An 11872-nucleotide genomic window follows, 5' to 3' on the forward strand; every position below is an offset into this window, starting at 1 on the left:
CAGTGAAGATGAAGACAAGATGGCATTATAGATGATGATCCAGAATGAGAACAAAATCCCCCCGCGGGTTAGGGGGAAGAATTTACCCGATGCTCCCCAGTATGTCGTAAGAGGCGACAAACGGATTCTGTTTCTCCTTTTACCCTTGTTAAGTGTTTCTTGTAGAGAATATAGTCGATGTTTGCAAAGATTTTAGTCAAGCAGTATGTAAGAAATGTTAAGTCCTTTGTACTGGAAACTTGCATTCTCCCAGGAAGGTCATATATTGTACTACGTTGCAAGCCCCTGGAGCAATTTTTTGATTAATGCTTTTGTGAACAAGAAACAATTAACAAGTGGCTCTATCCCATCCTCCCCCCCCCCCCCCCCCCCCCCCCTTTCCCCGTTGCGATATAACCTTGAACGGTTAAAAACGACGTTAAACACCAAATAAAGAAAGAAAGAATGAGAACAAAATGTCACAGTAACGTCTTTGTGTTTTAAGACGATGTTCATTCGTGAAGATTCTTCCTCTTCTTCTTCTTCTTCGTTCATGGGCTTAGACTCCCACGTTCACTCATGTTTTTAGCACAAGTGGATTTTTACGTGTATGGCCGTTTTTACCCCGCCATTCAGGCAGCATACGCCGATTTCGGGGGAGGCATGCTGGGCATTTTCGTGTTTCTATAACCCACCGAACTCTGACATGGATTACAGGATCTTTTCCGTGCGCACTTGGTCTTGTGCTTGTGTGTACACACGAAGGGGGTTAAGTCACTAGCAGGTCTGCACATAAGTTGACCTGGGAGATCGAAAAAATCTCCACTCTTAACCCACCAGGCGGCAGCGACCGGGATTCGAACTCACAACCTCCAGATTAGGAGGCCGACGTCTTACCACCACGCCACTGCGCCCGTCATTCGTGAAGATGAAGATGAGAAAGCATTATAGGGAATATTCCAAACTGAAGAAAAAAATTCAGAATGTTCCAGAATGCTGAAGAATTTTTTTTTCTCCCAATGCTGTGTGTTTTAGAGCCTTGTTTTATGCACAAAGATATACATTTATAAAAAGACACTATAGGGGATATTCAGGCATGGGAATTGTCCGCCGAAAGGCAAATTTCCGCCGATTTTTTTTGGTCCGCCAAAAAAGCAAAAAAAAAATAAATGGGGGAGGCAAAAATGGTTCTAAAAACTGAATTTAAAGGCAAACTTGGAGCTCAGATGACACCAAATTGCACAAGTTGGGTTCTTTGGAGAAATTTTTCCGGGGGAGCATGCCCCCGGACCGGGCTAAGCGCGATGCGCCGTCGATTTTGATATTACTTACACATTTTCAGCCTTTTTTACCTTTTCCAATTCCCATGCCTGGATATTCTACAATGTTCTAGTCTGCTTACAGTGCTGTCTGCAGTTAATTCATTACATTAAAAATAAGAAGGCATTATAAGGATATTTCAAAGAGTCTTTTGCAAATGCTGTCTGTCTCAGGACCTCAGTTCATTTGTGAATAAATGCATAAGGAGGCCTTATGGTAGATATGTATGAAACAGTGTTTAGAAAAAATGTATAAAACTGCGGTACAGTAGAAATGTAAGGGTTGGCGTTATTGAGGATAGCTTCAAGGCAAAGAAAGATAATGACATGGTTTTATTGACTCACATGCGAAGCAAAAGTGAGTCTATGTACTCACCCGAGTCGTCCGTCCGTCCGTCCGTCCGTCCGTCCCCGAGTCGTCCGTCCGGACGTCCGTCCGTCCGGAAAACTTTAATGTTGGATATTTCTTGGACACTATTCAGTCTATCAGTACCAAATTTGGCAAGATGGTGTATGATGACAAGGCCCCAAAAAACATACATAGCATCTTGACCTTGCTTCAAGGTCAAGGTCGCAGGGGCCATAAATGTTGCCTACAAAACAGCTATTTTTCACATTTTTCCCATTTTCTCTGAAGTTTTTGAGATTCAATACCTCACCTATATATGATATATAGGGCAAAGTAAGCCCCATCTTTTGATACCAGTTTGGTTTACCTTGCTTCAAGGTCAAGGTCACAGGAGCTCTTCAAAGTTGGATTGTATACATATTTTGAAGTGACCTTGACCCTGAACTATGGAAGATAACTGTTTCAAACGTAAAAATTATGTGGGGCACATGTTATGCTTTCATCATGAGACACATTTGGTCACATATGATCAAGGTCAAGGTCACTTTGACCCTTATGAAATGTGACCAAAATAAGGTAGTGAACCACTAAAAGTGACCATATCTCATGGTAGAAAGAGCCAATAAGCACCATTGTACTTCCTATGTCTTGAATTAACAGCTTTGTGTTGCATGACCTTGGATGACCTTGACCTTGGGTCAAGGTCTCATGTATTTTGGTTGGAAAAATGTGTAAAGCATGTGAGTCGTATGGGCTTTGCCCTTCTTGTTGTGTTTCGGGTGATTTCTTAATTTTGGCAGTGGTTCGAAATGACGTCAAAATGACCTGATTTTATTGTAAAGTCTTTAAAAAAAATGGTGCAGAACATACTGCGACTCGTATTCTTTTCCGCATGACTCTGATGTAGACAAGAGTTCAGTTGGCATTCGCGCATACAAAGATCTTGTTCCCCCCCCCCCCCCCCCTCCCCCTGCGCCTCGCCCCCTTTCACACTGATAGACTATAAAGGTATGTTCTTTTGAAGATTAGATGATCCCTTTGAAGCTCAGATAAAAATCTCCATCACCCCCCCCCCCCCCCCCCCAACCCGTTCCCAAGACTTAGTCGATGGCAGTGTCCCTCTAACCCCCCTCCCTCTAGCACATACCCAAGCACACAACACACCCCCCCCCCCCCCACCTAGAGCACACACACACATACACACATACCCTCGCAAGTGAGATTTCTGATGCATACTCCAATTAGCATTCCGTCTGAGTTCTCCTTTTTAATTTTCTGCTGCTTTGTGATGACTTTGCACAATGACAATGACAATGTCCTACTCTTGTTTAATCTACAAAACCATTGTTATTCATGTCCTCTGTGTGTCATGTCTCCTGTGGTCTCACATTGATATTAAAGTAGCATATACTGTGACACAAATCTCCGACATATGTTTCGTTCTGTATAGCTCCTATTTCGTTTCTCATTCTCATTGTTTTGTTTTTGTTTTTCTTCTCCTTATTCTTCTTCTGCGTTCGATATCATGGCCGTTAAATCTTCAGGCCAACTGTTTTTGTTTTTCTTCTTCTTCTGCGTTCGATATCATGGCCGTTAAATCTTCAGGCCAACTGTTTTTGTTTTTCTTCTTCTTCTGCGTTCGATATCATGGCCGTTAAATCTTCAGGCCAACTGTTTTTGTTTTTCTTCTTCTTCTGCGTTCGATATCATGGCCGTTAAATCTTCAGGCCAACTGTTTTTGTTTTTCTTCTTCTTCTTCTGCGTTCGATATCATGGCCGTTAAATCTTCAGGCCAACTGTTTTTGTTTTTCTTCTTCTTCTTCTGCGTTCAATATCATGGCCGTTAAATCTTCAGGTCGTTGGCTGCCATAAAGTCCGCATTCTTCTGTAGATCGGCAGCGGGTCCCCATAGCTTGGTGCCCAGGGTTTTTGTTTTTTGACAGATGCGTGTGTGCCTTCCCTCCTCCCGCCCCCTTTTTGTAATTGATAATATCTTGCAAGAAGGAATATTGTTGGTCTGGTGTTGTTGCTTGTGCATGATAAAACTAAAAGATACATTTATGGACATACCAAATACTGAAGACATTTGGCTCTGCTGCATCAGCTCAGGTGTTCATTCTCCGTTTCACTTCCAAACGCACCGTTTGCTAAAACAAAAACGATGTTTGGCTTTAAAGTTATTTTTTTCTTGTTGGTAAATACTCTTTACTTCTGCTTTGATATTCATTCCTTTTTAGAATGCTTGAATGCTGTTTGCTGAAATATAACATTTGGCTTTCAAGCTTTTTGTATTTTGGTTTTTCTCTGTAAGGTTTTAGTTCTTCCTTGATATTCGTTCCTACGGAGAATGGTTGATTTGTGGATTCTTGCACAAGGTTGAAAACTATTTAGTGTGTGTGCACAAATGGCAAACTTTGGCCGTGAGTATTGAGTGAGGCTGATGTGCATGTAATAAAAAGATGGCGTGGCAAAGAGTTTGGCAAGTGAACTTACCCCCCGCGGGTTAGCGGGAAGAATTTACCCGATGCTCCCCAGCATGTCGTAAGAGGCGACTAACGGTTCTGTTTCTCCTTTTACCCTTGTTAAGTGTTTCTTATATAGAATATAGTCAATGTTTGTAAAGATTTTAGTCAAGCAGTATGTAAGAAATGTTAAGTCCTTTGTACTGGAAACTTGCATTCTCCCAGTAAGGTCATATATTGTACTACGTTGCAAGCCCCTGGAGCAATTTTTTTATTGGTGCTTTTGTGAACAAGAAACAATTAACAAGTGGCTCTATCCCATCTCCCCCCTTTCTCCTATCCCATCTTCCCCCTTTCCCTGTCGCGATATAACCTTGAATGGTTGAAAACGACGTTAAACACCAAATAAAGAAAGAAAGAAAGAATTGAGTGAGGCTGATGTGCATGTGATAATAAGATGGCGTGGCAAAGAGTTTGGCAAGTGAACTTACAGGATGGCTTCTGGATATTGTTACATGTGTTGTACCGCAGAGAGATAATACTGACTGTTATCAAGGTGCTATAGATATTGTGTGAGTGTTCCATGTGCATGCGTGTATGTCTCTGTCTGTTTCCCCACACATGAAAGGGTGCAGTAGGATTGGTGTGTGTGCGTTCCACGAGTAAGGAAAAATATAATAAAATTTAAAAGAAACTTGTGTAAACTTTGATTTTTGCCTTTTTTTTCTGCCACAGTTGAAGTTGTAAATATTTGCTGTGAAAACCTTTTTTGATTTTAATTTTTTATTGTTGAGGCTTTGTAGAAGTGCTGCAGTTGCTTTTAATTATATTTTAATTCTGAGCGTTTCTGTTTGTTTTTGATTTATATATTTTTTTCGTGAACACCATGTTATTCTCCCGCAGTGGGGCACTGCGGTTATGAAATTAAAGGCCCCTCCTGTTTTTGGAACCGCAGGAGCTTTCTAGTTTGCTGTTAGGTAGATTTTTGGTTCCTCTTTCCTGTCATGCTCTCTTTTTCTTCATGAATTCTTTTCTTTTTTCTGCCTTCTTGCTCATTCACCTGTATTTTTTCCAAAAATCTCTTCTCTTGCCGCTTGTCTCGCGATTCATGTATAGTTTAATCTGTTAGTGTTCTGATGTAAGTCCAGCAGTAGATAGGTTAAGCCTATTTTAACATACTGGAAACTGGTAATCTTCCAGTAGGTATTAATTTAGTTTTACTAAAGCCTGCTGGGACACAAGTAATGGGTTAGTGCATTTGTAAACAGGAATCCCTTGACAAGTGGCCCCCTTCATCCCCCCCTTCCTCGTCCTGATATGGCTCTGCGTAGTCGGCTGGACGTTAAGCAACAAATAAACAAACAAACAAACCATGTTATTCAAAATCAAAACATTTTTCTACAATGATATCGCCAAAAGTTGAAGGAAGACTGCTTTGAGATTGTTTGTTGTCGTATTGTATCAACTTGCTGGTACTTGGAGTGAATTAAGGTGTGTTTGAAATATTCAACGAGAATTTCGATTTTGTTTATACGGGTTTTTTAATCTTATGTCAGTTAGCCTGCAAAATCCTGACAACACCAAAATGATTTTTGTGTTTTTGAACGAAATGTAATTTTTGTGCATACCGTGTTTGGTGTATATAGTTTGAAAATTACTGATTGTAAGGCATCTTGGTTGTGAATACTGAAATATTAACACTCCTTAAGTCGTTTCCTGCATCATATGATGGCTCATTATTTTTTATTTGGATGCAAAAATAGCTTTGTGTCCGCCTTGTTTTCAACAGTAAACAGTTAGTTGATTCTACGTTTAGTAAAAACATGTGAGAGACTATTCAGTCATAAGATGGACAATCTGTTCTTGTTAAAAGTTTTGTTGTTTGTTAAGATCCAATAACAAAGGGAATGAACTGTGCAAAACGCAAAACACGAGCGAGTAGAAGTTAACCAAGAATGAGAGAGAAAGACAAGGGTCAGATTGGCTGGCTGGTTATTGGACGTTTTGTTGTTGTTCAGTTGTACGTTTCCTATGTTAGTAGACTTTGACTAAAGCCTCCGAATTCCTAGGGGACATAGGGCCGCCTTTTGTCTGTAGGCAATTGTTTGGGTAGGAATAAGTTCATGGTTGTACAGGGATGCCTAGCCTAGTAGCTCAGGCTTAAATTGCAGAGTGCAAGATGAAACAATTTCAAAGCACTTCAGCTAAGGCTAAGGCACTTAAGTATGCCTCTGAAACCAGCCCAGAGTGTCATAACTATGCCTCTGAAACCAGCCCAGAGTGTCGTAACTATGCCTCTGAAACCAGCCCAGAGTGTCATAACTATGCCTCTGAAACCAGCCCAGAGTGTCATAACTATGCCTCTGAAACCAGCCCAGAGTGTCATAACTATGCCTCTGAAACCAGCCCAGAGTGTCATAACTATGCCTCTGAAACCAGCCCAGAGTGTCATAACTATCCCTCTGAAACCAGCCCAGAGTGTCAACTTTAAGTTTGTGTAAGAGAAATACTCAGATCAGATGACTGCATCTACTCACACAAGTGTTCTAGTGTATTAACTGAAAAGCTGGCTGTATTATTTTGGTTTCCAGACAGTTTGATTTTGTTCATCGTCTTCAGTACAAGCTTTTTCTGAGGATTCAGTCCATTTTATTTTTAAATATTTAGTTTGTTTTAGTAATTATTTGATTAATAAGTGATGTTGGTTGGAAACACTTTTAGTTTTGTTGATGGAAGAACAAATCAGAACGCTGTAAGTTCATTACTCTTGCCTTAAATGCATAATATTTGAAAGTCTAAACAGGCATGAACCCGTGATGAGTGATGATTAATATACGTTGTGTAGAAATACAACAATGTTGTCACTGCATCCGTGATGGTTCGATAAAAGCGCATCAATCTCCCAGTGATCACATGTAGTTGTCCGATAAATAAAAGCTGATCTTATGAAATTAAATTAAAGGCCCCTCCTGTTTTTGGAACCGCAGGAGCTTTCTAGTTTGCTGTTAGGTAGATTTTTGGTTCCTCTTTCCTGTCATGCTCTCTTTTTCTTCATGAATTCTTTTCTTTTTTCTGCCTTCTTGCTCATTCACCTGTATTTTTTCCAAAAATCTCTTCTCTTGCCGCTTGTCTCGCGATTCATGTATAGTATAATCTGTTAGTGTTCTGATGTAAGTCCAGCAGTAGATAGGTTAAGCCTATTTTAACATACTGGAAACTGGTAATCTTCCAGTAGGTATTAATTTAGTTTTACTAAAGCCTGCTGGGACACAAGCAATGGGTTAGTGCATTTGTAAACAGGAATCGCTTGACAAGTGGCCCCCTTCATCCCCCCCTTCCTCGTCCTGATATGGCTCTGCGTAGTCGGCTGGACGTTAAGCAACAAATAAACAAACAAACAAACAAAATTGTACCGTTGAGGTGCTGAAAGAAAGACTACATGTATGATGCCAACAGGGCACTCTTGTTTTCTGTTTCTGCATTGTTGTTACATGTACCACAAATTTAAAAGTTTTATTAAAGTCAGTCTCGGTGTGGCTGATTTTTTTCAGTCTGAATACAGAATCGATCTCAGGGCTCAATATAAGAAAAAAATGTTTGAAATCAGAAATCTGTCCACAAATTTCAGAGCATTTTGTTTAGTTTTGGAGGGGGGAGGGGTGGGGGTTGGGTTGGGTGTTGTCAAAATTCATTCAGATATTAGGCCTCTGCATGAGTAATTCTACTTGAGGATCGATACAATAGAAACCACTTTTAAGGCCTCTACAGATCTGAAAAAATCAGGTCTTTATAGGGAAGGAGTCTTAATTCAGAGTTAGTTAAAATTAATATTAAAAGTCCTACGGTTTTGAGCCATTAAGGACTTGAGTGTTTGTCCGCTTTCAAAAAGAGGAAAGAAAGAAACAAAAAATAAGGAGAGGAGGGCAGGGGGTGGGGTTGAGTTGATAATGCTCTGTGGAATTTGTTAAAATGAAAAGTAGTTAAGATGTTTCTTGGTAAGAATTATAAGTCTGTATTCTATATCTTGAATAACGGGTTTGTAAAATGATTTTTTTTTTTTAATTCAAATCGAGTTAAAAAGTGGAACCTTTCAGGATCACCAATAAAACCAAATAGATGAGCAAGTAAGAGGAACACGAACAATAAATCTCAAAACTTTTTACAAATAAAAGGATTAAAATGTAAGCCACGAAGGCCGTGGTAATAAAAACAATATGTACAGTTTGGCGACTAGTGGGCCTTGGGTGAGGATATGTTGTCTAGAGGGTAGTCGCTGGAATCAGGAGGGATGGCGGGAGCCACTCGACCTCAAACTGAAACACGCTGATGTGATAATCTGGGCTTAGTTATACCCACAGCCCCATGTCCGAGTCCCTGACCAGTCGGCACAGCAGCAAGCTGTGTGACCAGCCTAGAGAACTGCTACTGCGCAAATAATCCTGGGGACTCAGACCATGGAGCTGCATATGGTCATATAAGGTTTTAAAGGTAATTCTATTTGTAGCGCATGGAGCGAAAATGTGTTGAAATGAATAGGGTTCTCCACAATGGCAGGACTTGTTAAAGATATGGAAGCGGCAGCCGCCGGCACGGAGGCGTCTGAAGATAGTGAGGAGGTTTGTTGGGAGATCGGGGTGTAGATCGTTCATATCAATGGGTTGATAGGACAGAGATGTTACGTACTGACTTCGAATGAGTTTACGGATTTTACTGTAGAACTCGGTTACTGAGTAGCCGATGTTAGTGTTAGCTGGGCTAGATTCTGCCGCTTCTTTGGCAGCGACATCCGCCAGTTCATTTCCCCGGACCCCTACGTGAGAGGGGACCCAGAGAAATGATACGGATGTGCCGGATGAGATTAACTGGTGACATATAAAGAGGATTTCTCTTTGTAGCTCTGCCCGATTTGATGTGTTTCGATGCAGAGCTTGTAATGAAGAGCGCGAGTCAGAGCAGAAAACTACCGCACGCGGTGTGACTGGGAGGTCATTTATAAAAGTGCATGCCATGAGCAAGGCAAATAGCTCGGCTGAGAATATGGAGATGTCTTTATTAAGAGTATATTTCCTTGAGATTTTGAGATCTGGGATCACAAAGGCGCAGCCAACGCTGCCGTCTGCAAATTTGGATCCGTCAGTAAAGACTTTTAAATGCTCCGAGAATTTGTAGTTTAGGGTTTCTTTTGTAACAGTAGCCAGGTGGACGGGGTTATCTTTTTTGGTAGTATTATCTTCACTGTCGTATATGATAGTAGGGGTTTCCTCAAGCCAAGGCGGGTAGGAGGGCGGGGGGACCCTGGCCAGCTCACTGACCTTCACCCCGCTATCGGCTAGAATGCGGTTTACTGTGTCGGATAAGGGTAGCGTTTTGGCCAAGAGTTGAGTGCTATGTTTGGTGTTGGCCTCATAATTTTGGTGCTGAGGAAAAAAGTCAGTCAGGACCTCGCAGGCAGAGTTCTCTACCGCGTGGGCTCTGACAGCATACTGAGCTGAACGGAGTTTTATCTCATCCACAAGGGGCAGCCACCCACACTCGCTGTAGACTCGACTCTTACTCGCTTGTTGGGAGAGTCCCAGAGCTATTTTGAGCGCCCTGCACTCTATAATAGCCAGTTTTTTCATGAGCGCCGGGCGCGTCGCGAAATAAGCTTCGCACCCGTAAAGGAGGCGGGAGCGAATTAATGCCCGCACTACCTCTGTGACACACTTACGTCCTCTGGCCCAGGATTGGGACGCCAGGTAGCGTATGATATAAAGATCCTTGTTGGCCTTATTGATCAGATGTTCGATATGACTGGTCCAGTTAAGTCGGGTATCGATGATAACGCCGAGGAACTTAACTTCTGAGCTCGGTTTGATAATATCACAACCTATCTTTATACTGCAGTTCCTGTACAGTTGTCTACGGGAGACAACAAGAAAGACTGTTTTATTTGAGGCTAGTTGGAAGCCGTTGGTGTACATATATTGACAGAGGTTGTCGATTTTAGTTTGGTAAGAAGATAAGTCAACAGTGTTGGTAACTCTGTTATGGCGTGGTCTATTAGTGTCTATTAAGGCGAGGTCGTCCGCATACAGAAGTACACTGGCACCGTCAACCTTAACAGAAGTAATGTCATAGTTAAATTTACAAAGGCTATAAACAGAAAATCTGGAAAAGGGTCTTTAATGGTGTTAATTTTTAAATTTGGGTGAGAAATATAAAGGTCTTTAACAGGGGTTAAGTTTTCAATTTGGGTGTCATAAAATGGGCATCCTCACCTAATTTAAAAAGTTCCAGAATTCAAACCTTGCTTAAGAAGAGAGCATGGAAAAAGGGAGTTTACTGGCAGAAAAGTATGCACTGAAAGAGAACTCCCTGAACAAAAGGGAGTGTTCTTGGAGAATTATAAAAGTATGCTATCAAAGAGAAGCACTCCCCAAAAGCGGAGTATGACTGCCTGAATGGCGGGGTAAAAACAGTCATTCATGTAAAATCCCACTCGTGCAAAAACATGAGTGAACGCGGGAGTTTCAGCCCATGAACGAAGAAGAAGAAGAAAGAAAAGCACAACAAAAATACGCTCTTATTTTTACACATGTGAATGTACGCAATACACAGATCTTAGATTACCAGTGGAAAGCAGCTTGAGTGTGATATACTCTTCCTTTTCTCAGTTTGTACTCCCCCCCCCCCCCCCCCCCCAAGTTTTTCGTTAGAGTTAGATGTGTTGTTGGCAAAACTGAGCTAGGAATGCTTTGATCCAGTCTGAATGTTGATCAGTATGTACATTTATCCGCGAGTGTGGTTCTGTTGCGTTTGCTGCCTATCCATAGTTTGTGAATATGCAAATAGGTTTTTGCGCACTTAGCATGTTAGCAACCAATGCAGTTGCTTAGTTTTTTAGTGTTTATTTTTTTTAAGTGTCTGTGAAATGTGTTTGTTGTCATATTGCGTTCCCTTTTCGTTCTTTTGGCCGAAGTTGTGAATTTTTTTTTTCTTAATATCATTTTTTTTTTATTGTGAATTGTTTGTGCGAAACTGTGAATTGTAATATGTACAAAGGAATTTTTGTGTGAAACTGTGATACCCTTTATCACTGTAAATACCTGATCCGATGGATTGTCAGAAAAATAAAAAAATTCTTTGAAAGAATAAAATATATTGATTAAGAATGAAGGTGTTTATAGAATACATGTATGTAAGAAAGGACTTGGAAGTGATATGGTGAGAAGAGAGAAATAGAAAGTGTGTGTGTGCCGGTGTTGCATCAAAGACCCTATCGACCCCCCCCCCCCCTCCTCCCTCCCTATAGTAGCTGGTCATAGTACGATACCGCTTCCATCGACCAGTCTACGGTCAGGCACGGCTTTGATACAAACTTCTGGTGTGTGTGTGTGTGTGCGCGCGTGTTTGTGTGCGCGTGTTTGTGTGTGTGTTTGTGTGTGTGCGCGTGTGTGTGAGTGTGTGTGTGCGCGCACGTGTGTGTGTGCGCGCGCGTGTGTGTGTGCGCGTGTTTGTGTGTGTGTGTGTGTGCGCGTGTGTGTGTTATCATGCAGAAGTTGAATGTATAGACCCTACACACTGCATATAGGAGTCTTACTTTGGACTTGGTTTTGGTCTTAGGAACAAACACGCACGCAGCATTCACGCACGCACACATACACACACACTGACACACACATTTACACGCACACATAGACCGGGAGCACAAACACGCACACAGTAGTAATATCTGTTTTTATCAAGACAACATTTGATCTCTGATTTTTTTTCCTGTAGGT

General features: G+C 41.4%; 1 long non-coding RNA gene across 1 annotated transcript; it reads left to right on the plus strand.

Annotated features, from left to right (window-relative positions):
* Positions 1–2852: 2852 nt before the first annotated feature.
* LOC138973058 (uncharacterized) lies at positions 2853–11263 on the plus strand. Its single transcript, XR_011457875.1, has 2 exons — positions 2853–4083; positions 4544–11263. It is a non-coding gene; the product is annotated as an uncharacterized lncRNA (long non-coding RNA).
* The last annotated feature ends 609 nt before the right edge of the window (positions 11264–11872 follow it).

This window comes from Littorina saxatilis, linkage group LG8 (genome assembly GCF_037325665.1).
Source record: "Littorina saxatilis isolate snail1 linkage group LG8, US_GU_Lsax_2.0, whole genome shotgun sequence".
NCBI classification, from domain to species: Eukaryota; Metazoa; Mollusca; class Gastropoda; order Littorinimorpha; family Littorinidae; genus Littorina; species Littorina saxatilis.